Source organism: Halichoerus grypus, chromosome 6 (assembly GCF_964656455.1).
Source record: "Halichoerus grypus chromosome 6, mHalGry1.hap1.1, whole genome shotgun sequence".
Taxonomy (NCBI): domain Eukaryota; kingdom Metazoa; phylum Chordata; class Mammalia; order Carnivora; family Phocidae; genus Halichoerus; species Halichoerus grypus.
Genome location: NC_135717.1, coordinates 50,389,667 through 50,414,068, shown reverse-complemented (window position 1 = coordinate 50,414,068; position 24,402 = coordinate 50,389,667). Strand labels below are relative to the sequence as shown.

At 39.8% G+C, this 24,402-nt stretch overlaps 1 protein-coding gene across 1 annotated transcript in view; it reads right to left on the bottom strand.

Annotated features, from left to right (window-relative positions):
* CELF2 (CUGBP Elav-like family member 2) overlaps positions 1 to 24,402 on the bottom strand; it is an 806,829-nt gene that overhangs the window by 622,182 nt on the left and 160,245 nt on the right. The window lies entirely within an intron of this gene.

Genomic DNA, 24,402 nt, shown 5'->3' with positions numbered 1-24,402 from the left:
GCTGGGACTTTTCTCCCAGAATAGGGAGAGGGTAAAGCTTTGCAAGCCCTCAATAAGAAGAATGGATTTGCACTGCCAGGTTGACCAGTGGATTTGGAAACCTTGGGAAATGAGCTTGCAAGAGAGGAAAGCTAGATGCCCTCGAGCCTACCCAGGAAGGCAACAGTACCAGGGGAGGGAGCTTCTCCCCTTCATGAGCAGGGAGAAGGATAAAGCATGCTGAGAACGCCCCCAGCCCTCCCAATCACCTGGGCCTGGCACAGGTGGAGGCGTGGTGTGGAACCCCACAATAGGTTTCAAGGACCTTAGCTTCATTCCTGGACCATGAGTTGCTGGTGATTGCATGGGATAAACTTGCACAAATAGTTTATGTGGCACTTTTTTTTTTCTCTTTCCTTAGAATTTGACAAACTTTTTCTACCAAAATGAGCTGTCTGTGCACCTTAACATTTAGGAATAGTTTGCAAGATATTGATACATCCAACCCTACCTCCCTTAGCAATCCTAAATCCTAGAGTTTATTGATGCGTGATTTGTGAAAATAGAGCGTTACTCTTCTTGGAAGACGAATTGGTGTTGCACTGAAATGGAAATGAAATAATAAAATGATATTTTCTTTGTTATATCGGTATTAAATTTATTTTCAACTACAAAATGAGTGTCTGCTAGATACCAGAATTTTAATGCTTGTTGGTAGATTTACACATCCAGGTGAGACATGGGTCTTCTGAGGGAGCCTGCTCTTATCTTCTTGTGGACAGATAATTAAAGAGATAATTCAAGGTATTTGGATTCCAAGAAAGAAGAGAAATTTATTACATATCCATATGTTTATGTATATCCATAATATATTCCTGTGCATATTATGTGTCTGTAATGTACAGTCATTGGAAAGCCGATTTGCAGACAATTTTGCTAGTTCCACAAATTTATGGGCATAAGCTCTGTCTTTAATTTTGATTTCCGTGGTCTTTTCCACGAGCAGGCATAGTCCTTGGCCCTAGGAACAGGTTTTGACCTTTTCAGCTCTTTTATTCAGTTTGACATTAATTTTTCTTCTTTATTCTTAACAGGTTTTCATTGTACTTAGTGAACAATACAGGGGCCCTGGGGGCCAAAATAAACCCGTAAAGTGCCCATGAATTTTAACCAAAGACTTACAGCACTACATGATTAAAAGCTTTAAATTCTCAAAGAGCAACATGATTAATCCAGTACCACGGTGCTGAGTGGCTTCACACTGGCTTCATTTGTTGGTATTGTTATTTTCCTTGGTTATATTTGATTTGTTGGAATGATGATGATTTTAGTTTGCACAGTTAATGCGAATCTCCCTCTGCAATTGCAAAAATGTCTTAACTATTTCAATAATTTTTTTTGAAACTACTCCTATCCGACCTTGTGAGGCAAAGAATGCAAGCCCAAGATATGCCTATGAAGATGGATTCACACACCTGGGGCTACTACCGTGAAGGCAGACATAAAAACTCTTTTCAGTTTATTGTACGGTTCGTAGAAATGAAGGCAGATGGTTTAGATGCTTTTCTGTTCTGTTTTTTTTTCAGGCTATTTTTAAAGATTTCTAGGAGCCTAAACTTCTCCTTGATGGGCCATCCCAGGGCTAAAGTTAAAAAGTATGTGCAACAATTTCTAGCCCAACTCAACTTCCCCACTTGCTCTTTTGCCTGTTCTTTGCACAAATAGATGAAATCCACTTTGCGTCTTCTTTGTGATACTGATTCAAATACCCACGGGTTCCTATGAGGGTAGTGTTTTTGCTTCATTTCTCCCAGTTAAAACAGTCCTATTTTCATTAATCTTTCATCACAGAGCCTGCTTAATATGATATTGTGTGTATTTCCATATTCATGGTAAAAACTTGAGCCCCAAATCAGTTGTAATAAAAAGTGCTACAATGTATATATCTGAATTGAGTGGTGGTTTCACTTCCTGCCTCATCTTATTATTCTGAAGTGAGAACTGTAGCTGTTCTCATCATGCAATCACTATGTCCACCCTTTTTAATTGTTCATAATTTATCTTCAGCTTGCAATCTGTGAGGACTACCAAAACTGTGTTTTCCTGCCTTGGTCTCCCTATCTTTTATCCAGATTTTGAATGGATTCATAATTTTTTGACGTTAAGGATGTTAATATGCATCTATCTTCAGTGGTTTTTATCCTTAACCTAATTTGCTTGGAGAGTTCAAAGTTCTTTGAGATAAGCTCCAGAAGGTAAGTTTTCAAAGTCAGTATCTCTTTCACAATGTCACTTACAACAAAATGGATTTCTTTTACTCTAGTAGGTTAACTACTGGTAGAAAACTAAAGATGACATGCTGAACAATCTATTTGTGCTCTAATTCTATAACATGTCGCTACTATCGAGTAAGAAATATAATAATATTTCGGCTACATGCTGTGATTCATCTCTGAGGGAAAGGAGAGATATCCAGGGCCATGGACATGTGTCTCTGTTATCAGTACTAAGTCATTTCAAACATAAACTCAGCCTCAAGATATTTTTCAATGGGTCCGCCAACTGAGGCTTCGCTTATCACCTTACCATGTAATTTCCTCTATCCACGGACTCTCTTACTCTCTTTTTTGACAACCGGGAATTATGTGAAAAATAATGAACTTTAGGTATTTCTTGCTCTTTTCTCCCTTGGTTCAGCTGCTGACATAGATGTTCTTGGGGCCACAGTTAGCAAATGGGACAGCTTTTGTAGCCGAAATTAATGTCATAGGACTTTGAGAATGACCAAAATTTCAAATTGAAAGATCACTTCCTCTTCATCAGTGTGTAAATGCCCTACCCTTTTCTTGCATTTTTATTCTTTTGGGGAATCTGGGGATGAGTTGCAACTTCTAAGACTACCCCACTCGAACGGCCCGAAATATTAACGTGTGGCTGCTTGCTATTGAACTGCCACAGAGAAATAACCAAAGATTAATAAACGTGGCTCAATTTCATGGTTGTGGTTCTTGGGCAAGTCCTTCCTCGCAGTATTTTGAGTGTACACAGCAGCTGCAAGCTTAAAATGAAAGGTTTTCCAACTTCACCTCTTAGCCCCTGTAATATTTCAGCGGAGCCTGCCTGAGGACTTCCTTTCTTCGAGGGAAATAATAAACTATGATGAGTTTGCAATAACAGCTCTCATTCCTACCACTGTCTTATTTCTAAGAAGTGGAACAATAGCTCCTTTTATTGCTGAGAACAAGACCCTCCAGAAGAGTGGCGTTGAGACTGCGGAGTCAGAATGGGGCTTCCTTTGCACAAACTGCTACAAAGGTGATGGAAAGACATCTTGACATTGAGTTGCCATGGATGCATTATGGTGGTGTAGTGACACTCCTCTCTTTCAGCCAGTGGTGATGTGCACTCTAATGAACGTGTCACAAAGCACAGCCACTGGGCCACACGATCATCCGGGGCCTCCTAAGGCCCCTCTGCCTATCCATCCCTCCACCATTGCTTGTTCAGCTGGAAAAAAAAGGTAATATTCATTTTTTGCTGTTTTGTGACCTTTTCTTTTTCATTTTTATACCTACTCTGTCGATTTAGAATGAGAATATCCCTCAAAGCAAGATTCCACTTGCTCCAAAACCAGGTCTCTGGAGGAGGGGTGGGTTTTTAGTGTAAAAAATGAGACTTCTCTTGAGAAACAAACTGAGGGTTCTAGAGGGGAGGGGGGTGGGAGGATGGGTGAGCCCGGTGATGCGTATTAAGGAAGGCACGTATTGAATGGAGCACTGGGTGTTATACGCAAACAATGAATCATGGAACACTACATCAAAAACTAATGATGTAATGTATGGTGATTAACACAACATAATAAAATAAAAAAATGCAAAAAACAAAAAAAATGAGACTTCTTAGGCACGTGTATTTCACAAGCCATGCCCTTCCTCATATGGCTGCCAAGCCTGCTAGGTCTACAGATCTTTGCTATGAAGTGGCGACCGAACCTCCAGGATACAGGGGTAAACAGGCACCACTAGGAGCTACGTCAGGGCGGAAAGATTGTCAGAAAGCAGCCACATCGTCCCTGAAGTGCAAGGTCGCTAAGCAGAAGTTCAAGGTTGACAGCTACTGTTGGCTTTTTCCTTATTGGGAAGTCATGCAAGTTTTCGGGCATACGCTAAACCTGGGCAGATAACTGTCATCTAGGGTCATTGGTTCTGGGCCACAGAGGTGAGCTTTTCAGAGTAGTTTCTGAGTGCCTTTCTTTGTATGGATTGTCCTATCCTGAGCCAGTGCAGGTACATTGTGGTGTGGAAATAATTTATGCATTCTAGAGACTGACCTGGTAGAATGGATGCTGTTTGAGCCCTGCCCAGATGTCGTTGACCAGTTCAATGCTCCCCTCCCCCAGCCGCTGTGTGTTGGCTCTTCATGGCTCACAGTTGCTTTCTTCTCTAATGAATTACCCTTGGTCCCCACAAGAGCCACTGACGCAAAGAGATGCCTAGGAGTTTCCTCCCTACATGTGAACTCCACTGCCCTGGACGGCGGCTGTCTCCAGCAAACGACTGTGAAGTGTCCAGCTCTCCTACCTGAAGGCGAGATGCTCTAGAACTTTCGGTGAGATAAGGGCGAAGCTGGGCTTCAGGTGAAACCACTTCTGTGCTTAGCTTCTTCCCTGTCTTATCCTGCTTCCCTCGCTCCCCAACAGGTTCCTCCTAGAGGCACCATCTCAATATATCACCTCCACAGAATCCCTGTCTCAGCCTCTACTGCAAGGGAACATGACCCAAGACACATGGTAACCAAGTCTACTATTGCAACACACGAACATACAGAGGGCAATTATAATAATTTATTTCTTGTATATTCTAAAATTTATGTGCATATAATCCATCTGGTAAAATGCAGATATATGTTTATAATGTGAGCCAGTAATTCCACTCCTAGATATTTATCCCAGAGAAATGAAAACATATGTCCACAAAAACCCTTCAACGAGAACATTCATAGCAGATTTATTCACAAAAACCAAAACCTGGAAACCCAGATGTCCATCAATAGAAGAATGGAAATGTAAACTGCGATGTGTTCCTAAAATGGAACCCAACTTAACAACAAAAACTACTGGTGCAGACAATAACAGAGGTGAATCTCAAAAATACTAGGCAGAATGAAAGAAACCAGACGCAAGAAAGTATACCACTATGTGATTCCATCTAAATGAAAGGCTATAGCAGACAAAACTAATCCAGAGTGACAGAAATCAGATCAGTGATTACTTTGGAGAAGAATGTGGAAGTGACTAGAAAGGGGCAGGAAGAAATTTCTGAGGTGATAGAAATGTTTTTTCCTTGATTTGCATTCATCAAAACTGATTGAAGAACACACTGAAGATCTGAGCATTTCACTGTGTGTAAATTATGCCTCAATTAAAAAAAAGCAGATGTGAGAGATGCATCTTTTTCTGAGTTTTGTTTATTTTGATCATAAACTTGTGTTGAACAGGGACTGTGGTGAAGGTAGCTCAGAGTGAATCACCAAAGTGATTGGTTCCGTAGCCCCCCCATGCATCTGTTCTACACACTGTTCCATTTGGGTTCAATTTACTTCAGGTTTCCTTTGGATTAAAAGGGAGAAAGAAAGAGAAGAGGCAGAGAGAGAAGGAGAGAAATAGTGCTGATTCTCTTGATTGTGTTAAAAAAAATGAATGTAACACAGGTCATTCTTCTTGATGACACTTTATTTGCAAAAATATAAAAAGTGTCATCATTCACTCATTTTCTCCTATCAAACATTTGTAGTTTACTTGTAGCGTTTCAGGTACTGAATCAGATGCTAGGAATATGAAGAAAAATACATCATTTTCTCAGCCTTAAAAATGTGCTGAAGGAGTTGATTGTAGCTATTGTAGTCACAGAATCCTAGATGGACCAGAGTGGAACTAAGTAATGTCTGGGGCACAGCAGATGTCGAAGGGACAGGGATGGAGAGACCCATCTGGGGGCACTAGAATGAGCTTCTGAAAGGAGGTGATATGTGAAATAAGACACCCAAGGCTTTAGTAAACCACAAGAGACAGTGTGGTCCTGCTAATGTAGGACAACTCTGGATATAGGCAAACCTACTTAAGAGGTTTGCTCCAAAACACTCTATCACTTTGGCAACTGGCTTATCCTTCTTGAGCCTCTACCTCATTATTTCTAATTTGGGATAATAACACTTGCAGTGTTGCTACAACATCATACCTAGTTGTTGTTATTATTATTATTATTATTATTATTATTATTATCTGGAAAAGATGATTAAGTCATGATCATCTATTAACGCTTTGCCTTATTGGATTAGCAACCCAGTCTGATAGAAGCAAAGGTCACTGAAGAACTTAGACTTGGGGGCCAACAATCAAATTCCTTTCTTTGTCTTTTCCAGCTTCTAGAGGCCCCCAGCTTTCCTTGGCCCATAACCCCTTCCTCCATCTTCACAGGGGGACAGCATCCTCAAGTCTCTTCCTATCTCTCATCTCTGCTTTCCCTACCAGATCTCCTACTTTCTCTCTGCTTTGTCATCACATCTACTCCAGGTTCTTGGGATTGGATGTGGACATCTTTGTGGAGGGGGTGACATTCATCCTATCACAGAATATATGTGAGTTGTCCTGAGACCTTTTTGGAGAATCTGAGAAGCTGAGAGGCGACATTGGTGGGACTTACTGGATGAGAGGCTGATTGGGGCCAGGGAAAGGTCATTGAGAGGGAGCTGGAGCTGAGGGCATAAGAAGCCCCACAACTGACAAGCTCAGCTCTGTGCTTCAGGGATCCAATGTGGCTTAGGGTACAGGATGGCTTGCAAGGGTCTGGGAACTGGACATAAGGCCATACCTTGGAAGTCACTGCAATGGGCCAGGCGAGGTATGAACTAGAAAGTTCCCCAATTTCTTAATCGTGCCCAAGATGAATTCCATGCTTAATCACCATAATGAGCAGGGAGATTTAAAGAGAAGGATATGAAGAAGAAAAGGAGAATGGGAGGGAGAAGCATGGATTTCTTGTCTTCAGAGTTTTGGCAATGGGTAGTCACGAAAGGAAAATAACTTTCATGGGACTTATTTGTAATTACTGACTTTGAAGTTCCTTTAAATATTGCAATGCTGAGGGTATTTTAGACTTGGAAACATAAATATCTTATTAAAGAGCAAACAATTCACCAACTAACCTGATAGCAAGGAAATCCCCTCATTATGAAAACACTGGCAAGTTATTTGTATACAGGGCATGATCTCCTTGATACGCACCTGTTTTCTATATGAATTGAGGGATTAGATGGGTCAAGAAAATCTTAAAGAACAAAACCCTTATTATCAAGCTCTTGAGGTCATTTTATATTCAATAAAATAATTTGAACAGCATTTTTATAAGAGACAAGGTAGCTTATGCTTGCTTTTTCTAATAATCAGAAGTCAAACATAAATTTTAAGCATTCTTCTGGTGAACATTCATTACTTTAAGCACCTCAAACAGTAATACACATTGATTTATGAGCTCAGCATCAACTGTAGATAAGATGCTACAGATGCTTCTCAAACCACAGAAAATGCTCCCTCCTCTCGCTTGAAGATTCTACAATTCTCAAAAAAAGACCTGGCATTTTCTCTGAGTTATCCAGGCAAGAAGTACAAAGTCCTAGAACATGACAAGTTCTGGCTAATGACCATCTAGATTCTATGAGGAGCAAATTCTATTAAGCCAGTTAACATGTTAAATACTTGACTTGGAAAAGAACCAAAATGAATTTATAGAGAATATACTCATATATTCAGAAATTGTAACAATATAGGATGTATTTTATAAGGTCAAATTTGTGAATTTAAGTCTTTCTCTACCACAGAAAAATTGAAAAAAAATGCAGAAAAATAGGCCTGAAATACTTTGACAACAAAAAACATTTATTAAAATTGGCAAACAGGGCAAGATTTTGGCATCCTGTTAAATGGATAAATGAAGTTGCTTAGTCTATAGGAGATCTGGTCCTAGGTCCAGCATGTATAGATTTATATTGATTTTATTAATAAAGACAAAGCATTCTCATCAAATAGCTTAATGGTTGATAGCACTTATAAAATTGTCAATATTATTTTGGATTCCAGGCTTGAAATTTAAGATAATATCAAAAAGTGGAGATATGATCAAAAGAGAAATGATCAAGTGGTTATTTGACAATCTATGATGCCACATATACATCAGCACTCTTAAGACCCCAAGCAGCAGAAGACTGGGAAAAGTAAATGAGCAAAAAAGACCATGATGGTCCTAGTGGCCCACAGCTGACCATGTATTGGCTTTTTTTTTTTTTTTTAAAGACTCAATATTTAGATTTTAGAAGGACATCACCAGATAGGAATTAAGTAACCATTCTCAACAGGGGAATAGTGATGATAACTTAAAGACTTAATGTTTTTATGGGGCAAGTGTGGGAATATATTGCTAATTTCCTTCAAGTTTTATAGTGAGATGTTAAGGTTGCAACAAAAACTCACAGGGGATTTAACTTCTCTTTGATCTTACAACTCAGTGTAAGCCTAATTAATGGGAGCAGAAAGTTACTAATAGGTCAAAGCACACTCTGATAAAATTCAGCTGATCCTTCTGGATGAATGAGCTTGTTGGTAATTTTATTATTTTTGTTTCAAAATTGCTCAAAAAATTAAAAAGACATAAAGGATCTTATAATGAGTATCTTGTATCCTCAACCAAACTTAAGAAATAAAATATTATAAGTAGAGTTGGAAACCTTATACAAATCTTCCAGAGCATGTTTTCCCTTCCCATCCTCTTATTTCTCCTTAATTACCTGTATACATATATCCTTAATATAAATATAGTATTATTTGGCAAAATATTTAAACTTTATATAATTAGAATTATATCACATGCATCCTTTTGTTTTTCTCACTTAACATTGTGTTGTGGGAAATAATCATGTTGATAACTTTGCTTCTATTTCACTTTTTCCTTGTAACTTTTTAAAAAAACAGCTTTATTGAGATATAATTAACATGCCATACAATTCACCTACTGAAAGCATACAATTGAATTTTTTTGGTAGTATATTCACAGAGTATGCAGCCATCACCACAATCTGATTTTAGAACATTTTCATACCTCCCCCCAAAGCCCCCTGCACCCCTTAGTAGTCACTCTTCCTCACCACCAAGCTATATACAAGCCCTGACCTACGTCTTGCCTATATAGATTTATGTGTTCTGGACATTTCTAATATATGGATTTATATGTTTTTTGAACCTTTGTGTCTGGCTTCTTTCACTTCACATAATGCTTTCAAGCTTCATCCATGCTGTAGCATGCATCATTACTTTATTCCTTTTTATGGCTGAATAATATTCCATTGCATGGATATACCACATCTCACTTACCCATTCATCAGTTGGATGGTATCCACTTTTTGGCTCTTATGAATAATGCTGCTATAAACATTCATGTATAAGTCTTTGTGTGAACATAAGTTTCATATCTCTTGGGTAGATGACTAAGAGCGGAATTGCTGGGTCCTATGGAAACCCCATGTGAAACATTTTGAGGAATTCCCAAACTGCTTTCCAAAGTGGTTGTACTATTTTACATTCCTATCAGCAATGTATGAGGGTTTCAATTTCTCCATAACCTTGCCAACATTTATAATTTTCTGTCTTTTTGATTATAGCCATCTTAGAGAATGTAAAGTGGTATCTTGTGGTGCTATTTCATTTTTGAATGCTGTATAGTATTCCATTTCGTTAAAAATATTCATTTTCCTGTTATTAGATACTTAGATTGTTTCCTTTCTTTCTTTTTTTTCCCTCAAATAAGGCCATATGTATAGTTTTACATGGACCTTTTTGTGTACCTTTAGGAATCTATTTAGGATTGGAATTTCTAAGTATGCCTCTCTTCAACTTCATGAAAAATTGTGGTAATTATTTTTTAAGCAAGAGTGAGTAAAATGAGTAGACTTAATACTTTCACAGTGAGATGGATAGCGAAGTTTGGATGTGCTTGATGAAAAGAATTTTGCTTCTCTTGCTAAGATGTCTTGCTCTTTGTCTATTTCTATACAAGTGATTGCTTTGACTGAAAGCTCACAATGCTTTCAAAAGGGGGTTTTTGTTTTGCTTTGTTTTATTTTTGTTTTCAATTTTCTTTTATTGCCTCAAATTGAGGATTTAATAAAACACCATTAAGGGACAAGGCTGTACTTTGCATTGTTCTTTATCATTCCTTGGATTCAGCAACAGTATCTGCAGAGCATTGAATAGTCTGAAAGTTTTCGGCAGATTGCAATGCAATTGGAGTTCTTGGAGCTAAGCCCACATCTATCCATACAGAATGAGCAGATTATGGCGGGGTGGATATCTTTGTTGAGCTGTCTAAGGAATCGATCTAATTGGCCACTTAAATCATTCCCCCGCAGAGATTGATGTGGAGGTGGCAGAAGTGAACAGATGGACTGCCACAGTCCGGGGGAATCTGAATGTAAACTCTCAGGCATTCCTGAAAGCAGGTGGGTACACTCAGTTTATCTACACTGTACACTGGGTCTTTTCATACTGCTGGAAAGCTTGCAGTCAGGACCCAGTGTTTTGGGGAGCTCTGGAGAAATCTGGGGTTATGGGAATCTGTTTACTTCTTCTAGAAGTGTTAATCATTGCATCTTTAGATGCTTAGAATCTGCTCTGCAAGCCTATTATTACACAGAGGTTGTGTCTGTGAATTCAGACTGTCACCTAAGATAAGTTGTGTGGCTTTTGGTGCTACATTCCTCTATATAGGATGTACCTATATGTAAAACACACACAAAAAATAAAATCTTGGGGATGGTCTAGCTCTTTTTTTTTTTTTTTTTTTAGAGAAAATAGTTGGTAATAGTGACCTGAGTAAATATAAAAGAGAAGACACATCCTACCGTGTACTTATAATTCCCAACCTCCCCAATAGAAAAGACCTGCTTTTTTATTCTAAGATCATGAAGGCAAGTATATTCAGAAAAGGTAGTTACGTTTTATTTATTAGGTCATTTAGAAAAATGAAAGCCTCACCATTCTTGGCTATGAAGAGTGTGTAAGTGTGTGTCTATGAAGAGCCGTGGTTTTACCAGAGTGAAAATATCAGGAGATAATGGTTTCTTTAGACATAGTACCTCTTTCAAAGAGAAATAGTTGGGAAATCAGTTATAGCCTAGCTGCTGAAAATCCAGGATTGAAATCTCAAACCTTGAGAAGTTATAATATATCATAAGAAAAGGTAAGGTACATATAACATTTCAATTCTGTGGCTCTCAGGGTAGGTTGGAGGAGAGAAATGGGAAAGAGCTTGCTCATCCCACCCCACTGCCTTATTTCAATCATTGAATCAAATGGGGGCAGTTACAGTAATATTTTTGAGAAGACCAAGTTTCAAATATGATTGTTCTAATATTTTGGGATAAATAATCATGACATTTAAGAATGTCTTCCTTCCAGCTGCTGGGTAGTATGGTCAATCATCTTGGATATTAAGAAACAAAATTATAAAACTGTAAAATATTTTTCAACAGGTAATAAGAGGAAATCAAAATACACACCTGGCCCATTTAAGCCACAGACCATTACCTCCAGAACGCTATATATCATCCCATAGAGTAGACTGGAAAAGCTGTAGACTGGTCTGGTTCAACCCTGTGTTATGTATTCATTGTTGCAATTATGCTTTAGCTTTGGCTCTGGGGAAAATGTATTTTTTTTTTTTTTTTTTACTCACTTCAAACCTCCCGGCCCAGTTTCAGAAAACTAGGAAGCTAGTTCATTCATTTGATAACTATGTATAGAGGAGCAGGTAGGATAGGCCAGACATTGAGCTGATTAAGGAGATGTGCTAAGATGCAGAAGAGGTGATCCCTACGTCCAAGGACTTTATAGTCGAGTAGAAAAGGGCAGATGTCTGCTGATAATGATGGCAGTAAGGTACTCCAATGGGCTACGATACGGAAATAAATAGGGAGACTGAGGAGGGTGCTCTCGTCTCCAGGTTGGCTGCGGGATGCGGCTGCAGAAGGGATCAGAGCTGAGAGCTGTGCTCAAGGTTCTCAGTGGAGTAAATCCACATGGCATGGGGTCCGCGGTGCCTGGGCAGTAGGTAGTTCCATTCATTGCTTTAGCAGCTGGTGGTGGATAAAAGGCACAACTTCATATATCATGAGGCCAGTACAGCTGGAAGCTTTTTGAGGGGCGAAGAAATTTTCGCATGGGGTTTGGAGTTAACACATTTGCGTTTGAATCCTGGGCTGTCACTAATCTGTGACCTAGGGAAATGAATCATGCTGAGGGTCAATTTTCTCTCCTATCGCAATGAATTAATAAATGTCTTACCTCTTTCACAGAGCAGTGAAAAGGATCAAGTTCAATGTCATCCCAGTGTTTTTCAAACTAGTATTATAAACCCAGGGAATCACTGTGGACTAGTATTTTTACTTAATGGTGAGTGATCTACAACATTTTAAAATAGAAAATGAGTGGGCTTATCATGGCAGATAACAAAATTCAATGAAGTTTTAAAATAAAGCAAGAGACTTAAAATATTTTATGCTTGCCTGCCTTTTGGAGCTGTATCCCCATGCCCTGGGGAGCCCCATCCAGGGTGTCAGGGAGGAAAAGTCTGAGAAGTGCTGTTTATGGAGGCACTGGGTAAAATGTGTGGCGGCGTCCAAATGGTGGTCTTCCTGATTTACAATCACCATTTATTGACGGGTCAGCCTTACCACGTAAGAGCCGAGCTTTGGCTGTAGCTGTGACTTTGGAATTGGTGGCTAAATTTTACCCACATTTATGTTGGCATTTACAAAGAGTTCTTATTTTGTCAAAAACATGCAGAAGAGTTGGATCAAACTGAAAGCAGCATTTAGGTAGAGGCAGTGATACTGAGCGATACTGTGCGATACCGTGGGTGGGATGGGAGTGGGTTCAAAGGAAAGGAAACCTCAGGGACCAGGGTCAGCAAGAAAAATCTTACAGCTAAGAAACGGTTCAGCCAAGCCCCGAAAGAGGCTTAGGGTTTCCACTGGAGGTTAGATGGGGCAAGTGGAGTTGGGCATGAAGGGGGGCAAGGGGCCAGGGGCTGGGCTGCAAGAAGGGGGGCCAGTTGTCAAACTTAGAAATCAGGGTTGAATCCAAGAAGGACAGGAGGGGCGGACACGTGTCTGTGACCCTATAAAGTCACAGAGACATTCCGTGGCAGGAAACATGATGCATTGTTCAGGTCATCATCACTCACACCAAGGAGGAGGCTTGCAGGAAGTGGAATGGGCAGGACGTGCACAGCGTGCCCAAGGGCGGGAGAAATCATTACTGTGGGGCAACCTGCTCACCCCACTGGATTCCATCTCTCCACTCCGAGCACCGACAGAGCGGAGCTGACAGAGTGAGCGTGAAGCAAAGCTGACATATTAGAGAGAGGCTCTTGGCACACAAGTGCCACGCAAGTTCCACATAATGATGTGGCACCTCGATGGCACCTGTTTCTAGTCAGAACATCCCGGTTCAATATTTTATCACAGCTTGTCATAAATATTCCATGGAACAAAACTCAGGAAGTAATACTGGATTTGGATAATTTTTCTAGTCTCGGAAGTCGTGGCAGCAATTTTCATTTTCAAAGCATCTAATCCATTTCTTAATTATGCATGAAGATGGATGTGACTGCTGTAATATTTAACACTATCAAGTGTTGTAGCAGTGGAAGAGACTTGGTTAAATTGTGAGGGAGCCGGGCAAGGGACAGAGGGACAATGTGCAGGAAACCAAACACTCCTCATGAGTGTGGCAAATGCCAGCCCCGGATTTTATGGGAAAATTGGGGGATTAGCATCAATTCCACGTGGCTTTCATGTGCACGGACTTGTTAATTTTCATTGTTCCCAGGAACATTGTCTGCTTTTATTTGTGGGTGTTTACCGATTGGTCATTGGGGAAATTGTGAAGTCAGTGCATTTTGGAGTTGGTGGTGTTCTACTTCCCTTTCTGTCCTTGCTTGAGACCCCCACTCTTTGTAGGTGCTCAGAACACCTAGGTAGTCTCAGATGCCATGTTTCATAGGAAAAAATGGGACCAACACAAGCCTTAATTTATTATTAGCAACCTCAGGCCTATGAGCCCTTCTCTGGGAATTTGTGCATTCAAAGGGGAATAAGAGGTCAAGCTCCCCAGGATCCTAAGCCAAGGGAAAAATAGAAAACCTGCTTTTTTATTCTAAGATCGCAAAGGCAAGTATATTCAGAACTACAGTTCCCTGATTAAAAGAAAGTTTTAGATAGGAACCTCTTTGCATTAAGTCATTCTTCCATTAAAGAAGAAATGTACTGAGCCCCTGTTCTGTGCCAGGCATCTGCAAAACACAGAAGATACCTAGTGAACAAGACACTGTCCCAGCATCCTGGGAGCTTGTCCACTCTCAAGCAAATCATTTCTTTCTTTTTTTTATGTTCAATTAGCCAACATATAGTACATCAGCAAATCATATCTTAATCACAAATGTGGTGATTAGGAATCACGAGTGGTGGTGACTCTCTTCTGAGGCGAGCAAATGGACCTTTTCCCTGAAACATCCATTCAGCAAGAGGGGATGCAACAGCCCTCATCAAGGGGGGATTCAATCGTGCAAGCCAATAACCTCCTATATCCACTTAACAAGTGAGCTACATGGAATCCTACTGCCCTGAAAGAATCCCTGTGCTTTCAAAAGAGGCCAATATCCCCAGGAGATCATTCACAACCCTGGCAGGATATTTTCATTTTCGGTTTGTTTTCACAGCTGCTGGTGGAGAGGAGCTCTTTCTTAGTGTATCAGCTACATTTACTAAACAGTGCCCTGATGCACAGTTGTCCCATTTCATCTGCCTGTTGCTAGGATTTCCGAAACGATGTGAAAAAGTTGAATTCCATCTGACATATTCGAAATCATTGCTGATTTGTTGACATTCTCCCAGTTGTCCGGGTGGCAACAGTGAGATGTTCCCAAGCACACTTGTCAAAAGAGCCCGCTGCGTGTGAGAAAGGGCTGAGCAAGCTGAGGGGGACCCTGGGAAGCTTGTAGAGCCAAAAAAAAAAAAAAAAAAAGGCTTTTGGGTTTTGAAATAAACCAACTCAGAAAAGAAATCTACAAGTACCCCTTAATACGCAGATGGCTACCTTGCTCCGGTTGACTCCACCTCTTGTGAAACCAAGGGACCAGGTGAAGATTAGTGGATCAGACTTCTTCGTGGGGGTGGATGCTGGGTCCCAGCGTGTGGTGCACTGGGATGGGCCCCTGCCTCCAACCGGGGTGAACACTGAATCTGTAAGACTCAAGCTGACACTGCTCTGTCTCAAAGCAGATACTCTGAAGTGCACACACACACACACACACACACAGTGCGGTTTCCTAATTGAATCTAAAATGTAAGTGCTTTGCTGTTTAAAAGGACCTTGCTATCTTGATAAGAAAAACTAATGAGATGCCCTTTCCAGAGCTGGTCACACAATAACCCTAGTGACAAGGACCCCTATCAAGAAATAAAGCAGAAGATAAATGAGATTTTTCTAATATCCATTTCACCCATTGTTCACAAGTGTCAGGCAGTACCGATTCTATTTATCACAGGGTGGGAGAGAGGAGACATGCTTTTGGAAAGAGAGCCTAAGTTGCAGCATCGGATTTTCAGCCATAGGTAAACCTCTTTTGTCACCTGGTAGAAAACAAAGCAAGGCTTGGGTTTGCGGGGCGGAGAGTGGAAGGTTGTCCACATTTCTGCATTTTTACCTCAGGGCTCCCAAGGCGCAGGAAATGATCATTTGGAAGACAGGTGAGAAAGAGATTATTTCTTTTTTTTTTTTTTTAAGATTTTATTTATTTATTTGAGAGAGAGAATGAGGTAGAGAGAGAGAGCATGAGAGGGGGAGGGTCAGAGGGAGAAGCAGACTCCCTGCTGAGCAGGGAGCCCGATGCGGGACTCGATCCCGGGACTCCAGGATCATGACCTGAGCTGAAGGCAGTCGCTTACCCAACTGAGCCACCCAGGCGCCCCAGAGAAAGAGATTATTTCTGACTCTGGACTAGAGGAGTCTACTATTTATAACCCATTAAACGGTAACTGTGTCAGGTGTTCCAAACACAAATGGAGACTACAAAATTGCCACTTAAGACTGATGCAGTTTAGAATTTTCCCAAGCTACATTAAGACATAAAGTAAAATACAGAAGTTCAATTTCAGGCCTAGGAGAAGGTTGGGTATGTTTACAGGAAGTCCCAGGGCTCCTTTCTCTAGAAGGGACTCCACGGGGATTGGTATCTATGTTGTTCCGTAAGATGCATGATTAATAAAGGAGAACACCGGACAACATTATCCGGTAGAAACCAAGAAAATATTTAAATCTCTGTGGTCCCACTTTGCAAAAATTTGCATTTGTAAGAATGACATAACTGTCAGTCATGTGACCCTGCAAAGGGCCCACTCAAGTGAGATGCTGAGAGGCTCATATGTCCTCTCCCCACCCTGTTCAGCATTACAGGGAAGGTAGCCCTGTGACGGTTAAAACATTTTTTAATATTTTACATTTCAAGAGAACTTTCTAATCTGCAGTCTCAGAGGGCTGTGGGGGCTCCAACTCCAATTCTCACAACTGCTGCTTACTGCGGATGCAGATGAGGAATGTCCTTGTTCTTTGAGAGGGGGAGCCGCCGCCCCCAGGCTGGCTGAGGGGCAATCCACGCGGAGTGACAGGCCTGCCTGGGCGCCTGGGGATCTCAACATGCACCCCTTCCCTGGCTTCCGGTCTAAGCAGAGAGGGCAGGTCTCCCCCAGCACCCCTACTGTCCACAGACCCGCTGGGAAAAAGACTGATTCTGAGCCAATGTTAATTTACCCTTCTGGGGACTTCTACTATGCCTTTTGCTATTTTTAAAGGAAGTCTGCATTTTTACAGTAAGCATTTCTTCTCCAAGATTCTTATATATTTTCATATTATTAGTGCCCTCTAATGTGGTAGAGATAAGCATGGGTGGGGGGGGGACAACACAAATGCTATCTTCTAACAGATTTTCTTTTTCAAAAGAGCTAAAGAACAAGCACAAAGGATTCATTTGCATTTCAATAAACACTTTCTCTCTCTAGTTGTTTCCGTGCTCAAAAGACATCCTCAGTCTGGGTGTGACATCATTATTTAATGCAGGCAACCATGCACACTCTCAGTCCTGTTTGGTAGCATAAATTTTAAGGTAATCTGAGTTTGACTTTGGGACTTTGCTGGAGAAAAGATTCGTAGCGGTATGGATGGTGTGACCTGTCTGAAGTCCCTTTTGCTCCATCACTCTAGTGACAAGATAACTGGGCAATGCTGGTGAAGGAGAGAAACTTGCGTCAGAAGGTATATAGGAAAAACCAACAATTCTGGTGTTCATAAATATCCTTCTGCCAAGGCAAGAGGAATCCCTTCTTTCTGCTCTTCCATCTATGTCTAGCAGGCTTCCTGTTGTCTTTTTTTATTCCAGGATGGTCTTGGTTGACTATTGAATAAATGAATGAAGAATCCATCATTTACTGACCACCTACTGTCAGGTCTTTACTAGGCACTCAGAATCAGAAATAAAAGCAGTGTCCTTCCTCTCAAGGGGTTTATGATCTAGTTTGAAAGCTTATTAAAACAAACAGCATGAAAAATTATGATAGCAGATAACATAGAATGCCTCAGGAGAACAAGAAGGGAGACCTAATACAGCCTGAGGGATACTGAGTTGAATTTTGATAGTTATTTTAATCCACTTTTATCCAAAAATGATAATGGGGGTAGGGGTGAGGGATGTGGGAGAGCCAACTGGGATAAAGAGAAATTTGTTTAAAATCTCTTCAGTGTTTCACCTATAGAAAGAAGGAAAAGAATTCTTAGTGTGTTTCTAGGCACTGCCAAGTGTAAGCATGTACTATGAAGTTTACTTCTTAGGAACAACATGATAAAGTACTATATTACTGCCATTTTACAGATGAAGAAACTGAGACTAAGTCACTTGCCAAAGGTCACTCTAGGAAGTGGAGTTACCGATTTAAAGCTTGGTCTGTCTGTACACAAAGTCTATCATTTTTTCTATGACCACATGCTGCCTTCTAAATAAAAATATTATTGTTGTTGACGTGGTGAGACTATGGGAAGTTGGTGAAATTTCAAATTTATCTGGAATGTCCAGTAAGGTATGACCTTGACTGGTGTACCACAAATTCTCAATAGTGTAGTTTATATTCTATGCAGAGAGATTTCAAAGCTTTTCCTTTACCCTAAAGGAGGTATATCATACTCATGTAATCAACTTATCACCAGTCAGAATGTCTTTGCTTCTTACAGCCAAGTAGATGGGACTGGGTGGTGGGTAGAGTGTGGAAGAAAACAAAGATGGCGGGGCACCTGGGTGGCTCAGATGGTTAAGCGTCTGCCTTTGGCTCAGGTCATGATTCCAGGGTCCTGGGATTGAGCCCCACGTCGGGCTCCTGGCTCAGCAGGGAGCCTGCTTCTCCCTCTCCCTCTGTCTCCCCACCGCTCATGTTCTCTCTCTCTCTGTATCTCTGTGTCTCAAATGAATAAATAAAATCTTTAAAAAAAAAAAAAAAGAAAAGAAAAGAAAACAAAGATGGCTGAGGGGTGAGCCATCCATTGCCATAACTGGGCCAATGGACTTTCGCAATGAATAGTGGAAGTAGAAGGAAAATAAAGTCAAAGATTTTGTAATATGTTTAGTCAGTTAAATTTCTTTTCTGAATTTCTTTGATTCTCTGTTTCATGTTTAGGAAATAATACAAGAATGATAGCAAGATGCATTGATTTATCCACCAAATTACATTTTGACATCCATTCATTCATTCATTCTGCAAATATTTATTGAGTGCCTATTATGCTAGTCTTAGAAATTCAGAGATGAAAGAAATGATTCCTGTAAGACCACTGTATAAATAAGCCATTATAGAATCATGCCATGATTCAGGAAGATAGAGATTTCTATGGAAGTGTGCAGGACAGACCCAAATCTCTTTTGGCTGTTGGTGGAGAGGAAAGGGATAATTGAAGAAGGCTTACTACAGGGGCATGATAATTGGGGAGGTCCTGATGTATGAGTAAAAGATTTGGGTAGCAAAGTGGGTAGGACTTGGGAGAAGGTGTCCCAGCCAGAAGGAACAAACAGTAGGGACAGTCATGTAGGTGAGAAAGACTATGATATCTTCATAAAATTGCAAAAATAATTGAAGCCAAGCATCTATTGAACACCTATTATGGTCCAAATATTGTTAGGACAGAAAGACTCAAAGATATGATAAAATTTTCATCCTCAGCATGTTTAATATCTCATTGGAGAGACAGAGATCTACATAATGGCATAAATAAAATAAATAAAGACATGATAGAAATAGTGTTAAATAGAGTGGAAGCAACATGCCCACAGTACAGGAGAAGTGGTGATGAGTTAAGGGATTGTGAAAGGCTTTTTGGAGGAGATGACATTTGAAATGGGGCTTGAATGATGAACAAGCTTTTAATAGACAATATCAGAAGAAGGCATTCTTGGTAGCAAGGAGAGTGTGCACAAAGACAGGATGGTGTGACCCATTCCAGGAATGGAAGCTATTCCTGTGGACTGGAGGACACCACACACAGGAGGGGTAGTGACAGATGAGCCTGGCCATGTTGACTCCATCCCCTCCCACAGTCTTACTGTCATTGATTGTCCCTAGGGAATCTCGTTTGCTTGGTCTAGACAACAGGGGAAGACCTCACATTTGGAAGTTGACTCTCGGAAAAAATCAGTTGCCAAACTAAAATAGATTTATTTTTAAATTTGGTAATTATTTCCCCCAGTGAGAAACTACACCAAGCAAAACAAAAAACAAAACAAAAAACACACAAACCAAAAAACAAAACAAAACAAAAAACACACAAAAAACCCCCAAAACAAACAAAACAAAAAACAAAACAAAAAAACACGATCAAACGTTTATTGGGGACTGCCTAGAGCCCTTTCATCACTGCGATAATGTTTTTCAAGGATTTTAAATATATATATATATATATATATGTGTATATATATATATATATATATATATACACATACATATATGTATGTATATATATTCAGGGCAATTAAAAGCCATTTGCCATAAACTCTTATAAAATATTGTTTGAACAAAGTTCAAGGGGAAATGGTAAAAAGAAAAAGAGTGAACTTATCGTTTGCATCAATGCTTTGTGAAAATAATTATCTCCTCTAACACTTATAAAACTCTCTAAATGTTTTTCATTTTATATTTAGTTTCTTAAAAGATAGGAACATTTTCAAAAAGGCACAAGTCCTATAAATGGCAACCACTCTTTCAATATCCAAAGAGCGAAAATCTCAAGAGGTATGGTACAAATTTGTGGTATAGTACAGACTAGAACATATTATTTTGTCATAAGTAAGAGTGCTGCATGCCACAAGCTGACAATAATACTAGCTATTAAAAACACTGAAGACGCTTAGGATATTCAATGCCTTAGAAAGAATTTCGTAACGTCCACGCTAATCACACAATCCAGAACTGCAAATAGAGCTGGGAAATATCTTAGTTTGTTTCCTCATGATCATAAAGTCAGTCTGGTATTACAAGCTCTCTCTTGGATTTTTTTTCAAGAGTAAAACCAAGAACCAAATAGAATCTTTCCATCCACACATGAAGCAACTCTTCACCGCCTTGAGGAGAGTTCTACACTTAAAAAGAGAATTCCAGGGCGCCTGGGTGGCTCAGTTGGTTAAGCGACTGCCTTCGGCTCAGGTCATGATCCTGGAGTCCCGGGATCGAGTCCCACATCGGGCTCCCTGCTCAGCAGGGGGTCTGCTTCTCCCTCTGACCCTCTTCCCTCTCGTGCTCTCTGTCTCTCATTCTCTCTCTCAAATAAATAAATAAAATCTTAAAAAAAAAAAAAAAAAGAGAATTCCATCCAGAAAGCATAGGGAATTTTGTCCTTTGCCAGTAGGTCTTGACTTGCTCTGAGGCAGATGCTGTAATTAGGCACCTATTTTCATCTTATACTCCTAATAGCAACTTCTTTGTGAGCACCTACTTCCAGAACCTTATGTGTCTTAATAGCAATGGATGCCCTCCAATATGAGTTAGATGCAATGAGAATTGGTCTCTAGATGAGCATTTCTCTAAAATGCTCCTTTTCTATTAATGTCTCAAGCAGAGAATCTGGAATTAATCTTGTTCGATATTCATGATCTTCCAGGAGATATTTCACAAATTAGTGCACAGTTCTAGGCTCTTATTGGACCACAACATGACCATTTACCACTCACTCATAAATGAATGAATGGATGAGTGAGTGAATAAATGCATTCACGTAGGAATTCAGGAAGGCATGGTAAGATTAACTATAAGCTTGGAGTAGAGGATACTTGCAGCAGAACTTCAGACATAGAAACCAAGAGGATCCATGGATTTATAGAAGCCCAGACCCTTTGGTAATCCAGAGTGCCAACAATGCTCCTCTGGTTGCATTAACTTTTATAAATGAAAGAAAACAGTATTATGGGTGTTTTATTCTGTGTACCAGGCAGACATTACAACATTTTTTACAATATTTAAACATACTCCACTCTATCCATGTCAGTGCCCTTAATTAAACTGAACATTTCCCCAGATTCTGTTTTTGATGAACTATTCATAAATTGAACCAAAGGAGAGACCACATATAATAACCTTAAGACTTTTCTTTTTTTTTTTTTCCTAAAGAAGTACAATTTCTAATTATTATTGAACTTTATAAATATGATGCTTATTTTTAGGACCTCAGAAATTCTACTTAACCCCTATTCAGGGTGTGGAATTTAGTGTAGCTGCAATAAAGGGGCTTCTGATGTAAGGGACCAAAATGGGCCAGAATGTTCTATTCAGGTTAATTTGAGCACAGCAGAGATCCCATGATAAGTTCAACTCATTGGAGACTGAGAGATAAATTGAAAGGTGAAATCAGAATTTTCAGATCACCATTGCAATCCAATGCCCACTGAGGAAGAGCACGTTTCCTAGTTATATTTGCTGGGCATTCCTTGCTTTGAAATACTGAAGAGATTATGTATCAGAGTCCTGAAAGCCTTGGGTTCTCTAAATTTTGAGTGATGGCTACCAAGTTATTTTCCTACCACCTATTACAAGAGCCAGTGCTGATTTGGACGTTTCTCCCCTGCTTTGAGGAAAACAAAAGCTCAAAGGCAATGGCTGCAGGATGTATTATTCTTCCTCTGGTGGCCAGGGAAGTAGTACAGTGCTGGGAAAACTGGGATCTAGAAAGACCAGGTCCCAATCTTCAATGAATAAATATGTGATCTTCATCTGAATGTCTCTGCCTGGGATTCAAGCACAATACAGCATGAGTTCAGTGGATACAGTGAATTCCAATGGGATATAGACTATAATTCAACATTGATAGCTTTCCCTTATTAATTTGCCAGGGGTGGATCATTCATGTGGTGCAATGGAGAAAAGTGGATCGAAGGGGGCCAGGACACTGGGTTCCAATGCAAATGCCATTGGCTATCAGCTGTGTGTCTCTCAGAGACCTGGTTCCCTCATTTACACAACTTCATGATATCTAACATACTTTGTACCCAGAAAGTCTTTCAACTTGCAGATATTGTTGATGTGTTCCACCTAAATCTCTTCCCTAGAAAGAGATACATTTTAAAACTTATACGCTAATATGAAAATAAGACTTATTTCTCTTTATCCGAATAATTTCACTGCCACATGTGCAAATGTCTCACAAGTCTGGGTTTCCAGAATTTGGTGAACCACACCCTGTTATAATCTTGCTTACAGATTCTCTTCACAGGGAAGGTCTTTTTGACAATAGACACATTTAAATTATTGACTCCATAATGTTAGGGTGAAGAACCTCAATCAATAGGGATTTCCATTTCCTCAGAATTTGGGAAAAAATTGGCTATTGGGCACCTAATGGATTATTGTTAGTAGGTGTGGATACAACTTCCATGTTTGTCCTTGGTGATGGTAGAGGAGTTTGAGGGTGCCATATTTCCATAGTATTTTTTTTTCCCACTTAAATTGCCCAATGCAGTAAACACACAATTATTGTGATGCAGCTCACTGACTTTCTCTGAAACAATATACTCTGCTCTGGCATGGGCTATTAACATAATAGAAATGTGAATCTGATTTTAGTGTTGAACTCAAGGCTACTTCAGAATGTAGAAAGAAAAATGTTAATATATGCAGCAGAAGGTATTTTAAATAAATATCTGTCATATATAGTTAAACTTGGACTTCTCTGGTGTTAATTATGGGACAATCAGAAGAGAATAGAGAGGAAGCTATTTATTGCAGGTTGAAAAGCCAAATATTAGCTCTGGTGACAAAGTAAGTCAAGTGAAGTAGCAATAATGTATTGGTTTGATCATGCAGGGAATTCTTTAAAACAGATATTTTCTTGTGTATATGTTATTGATCAGATAGGAATCATTCAGATAAAATCTCTGACTAATTGGCCATTAAGATGGTATTTTGGAAGTGTTAAAAATCCATTCCTTTAGGTTCTTTGCTATATTTCTTATGTGAAAAATATTCCCACTTGATCATCTTTCCTTCAGGATATTTGTCACACATATTTCTGTTTCAATTGACCCAAATAGGCCCAAGCAAGAAGGAAAAAATTTTCCAGATCATAATAGGCACTCTTAAAACATTCTTAAAACATGAGTTGTCAGAAATTATATTATCATAGTCACCATACCAAGCCCTAAGAAGGAAGGATCTGGAGGTCACATGGATGGTATCTGTTTACCAACTAAGTAATTACCTTGCTGTGGATAGAATTTGAAGAAAACAATGCCTAAAACTCTTTTCATAGGCATATAGAATCTCTCCTACACCAATATTTTTTTTATTTTGTTAATTATTTAGAGAGAACTTGGACATGTTTATTTTTCATGTTGTGGCTTTTGAGGAGAGCAGGTGGAGAGATAAAGCTATATGTATGTATACATATACATTCATTCCCCTTCTACACATATCTCTTAAAAACAAGATTTTATGTAACACACAGTGCTTAAAGGAAGAAAGTCTGTCTCCTTTCCTCAGATGTACAGAGCTAATCTAGAATTAAAGGGATAAAACATGGAAGAATGGGGTGCCTGGGTGGCTCAGTCAGTTAAGTGTCTGCCTTCGGCTCAGGTCATGATCCCAGGGTCCCAGGATCGAGCCCCGCATCGGGCTCCTTGCTCAGCAGGGAGCCTGCTTCTCCCTCTCCCTCTGCCACTCCCCCTGCTTGTGCTCTTGCTCTCGCTCTGTCAAATAAATAAATAAAATCTTAAAAAAAAAATAAAACAAGGAAGAAAA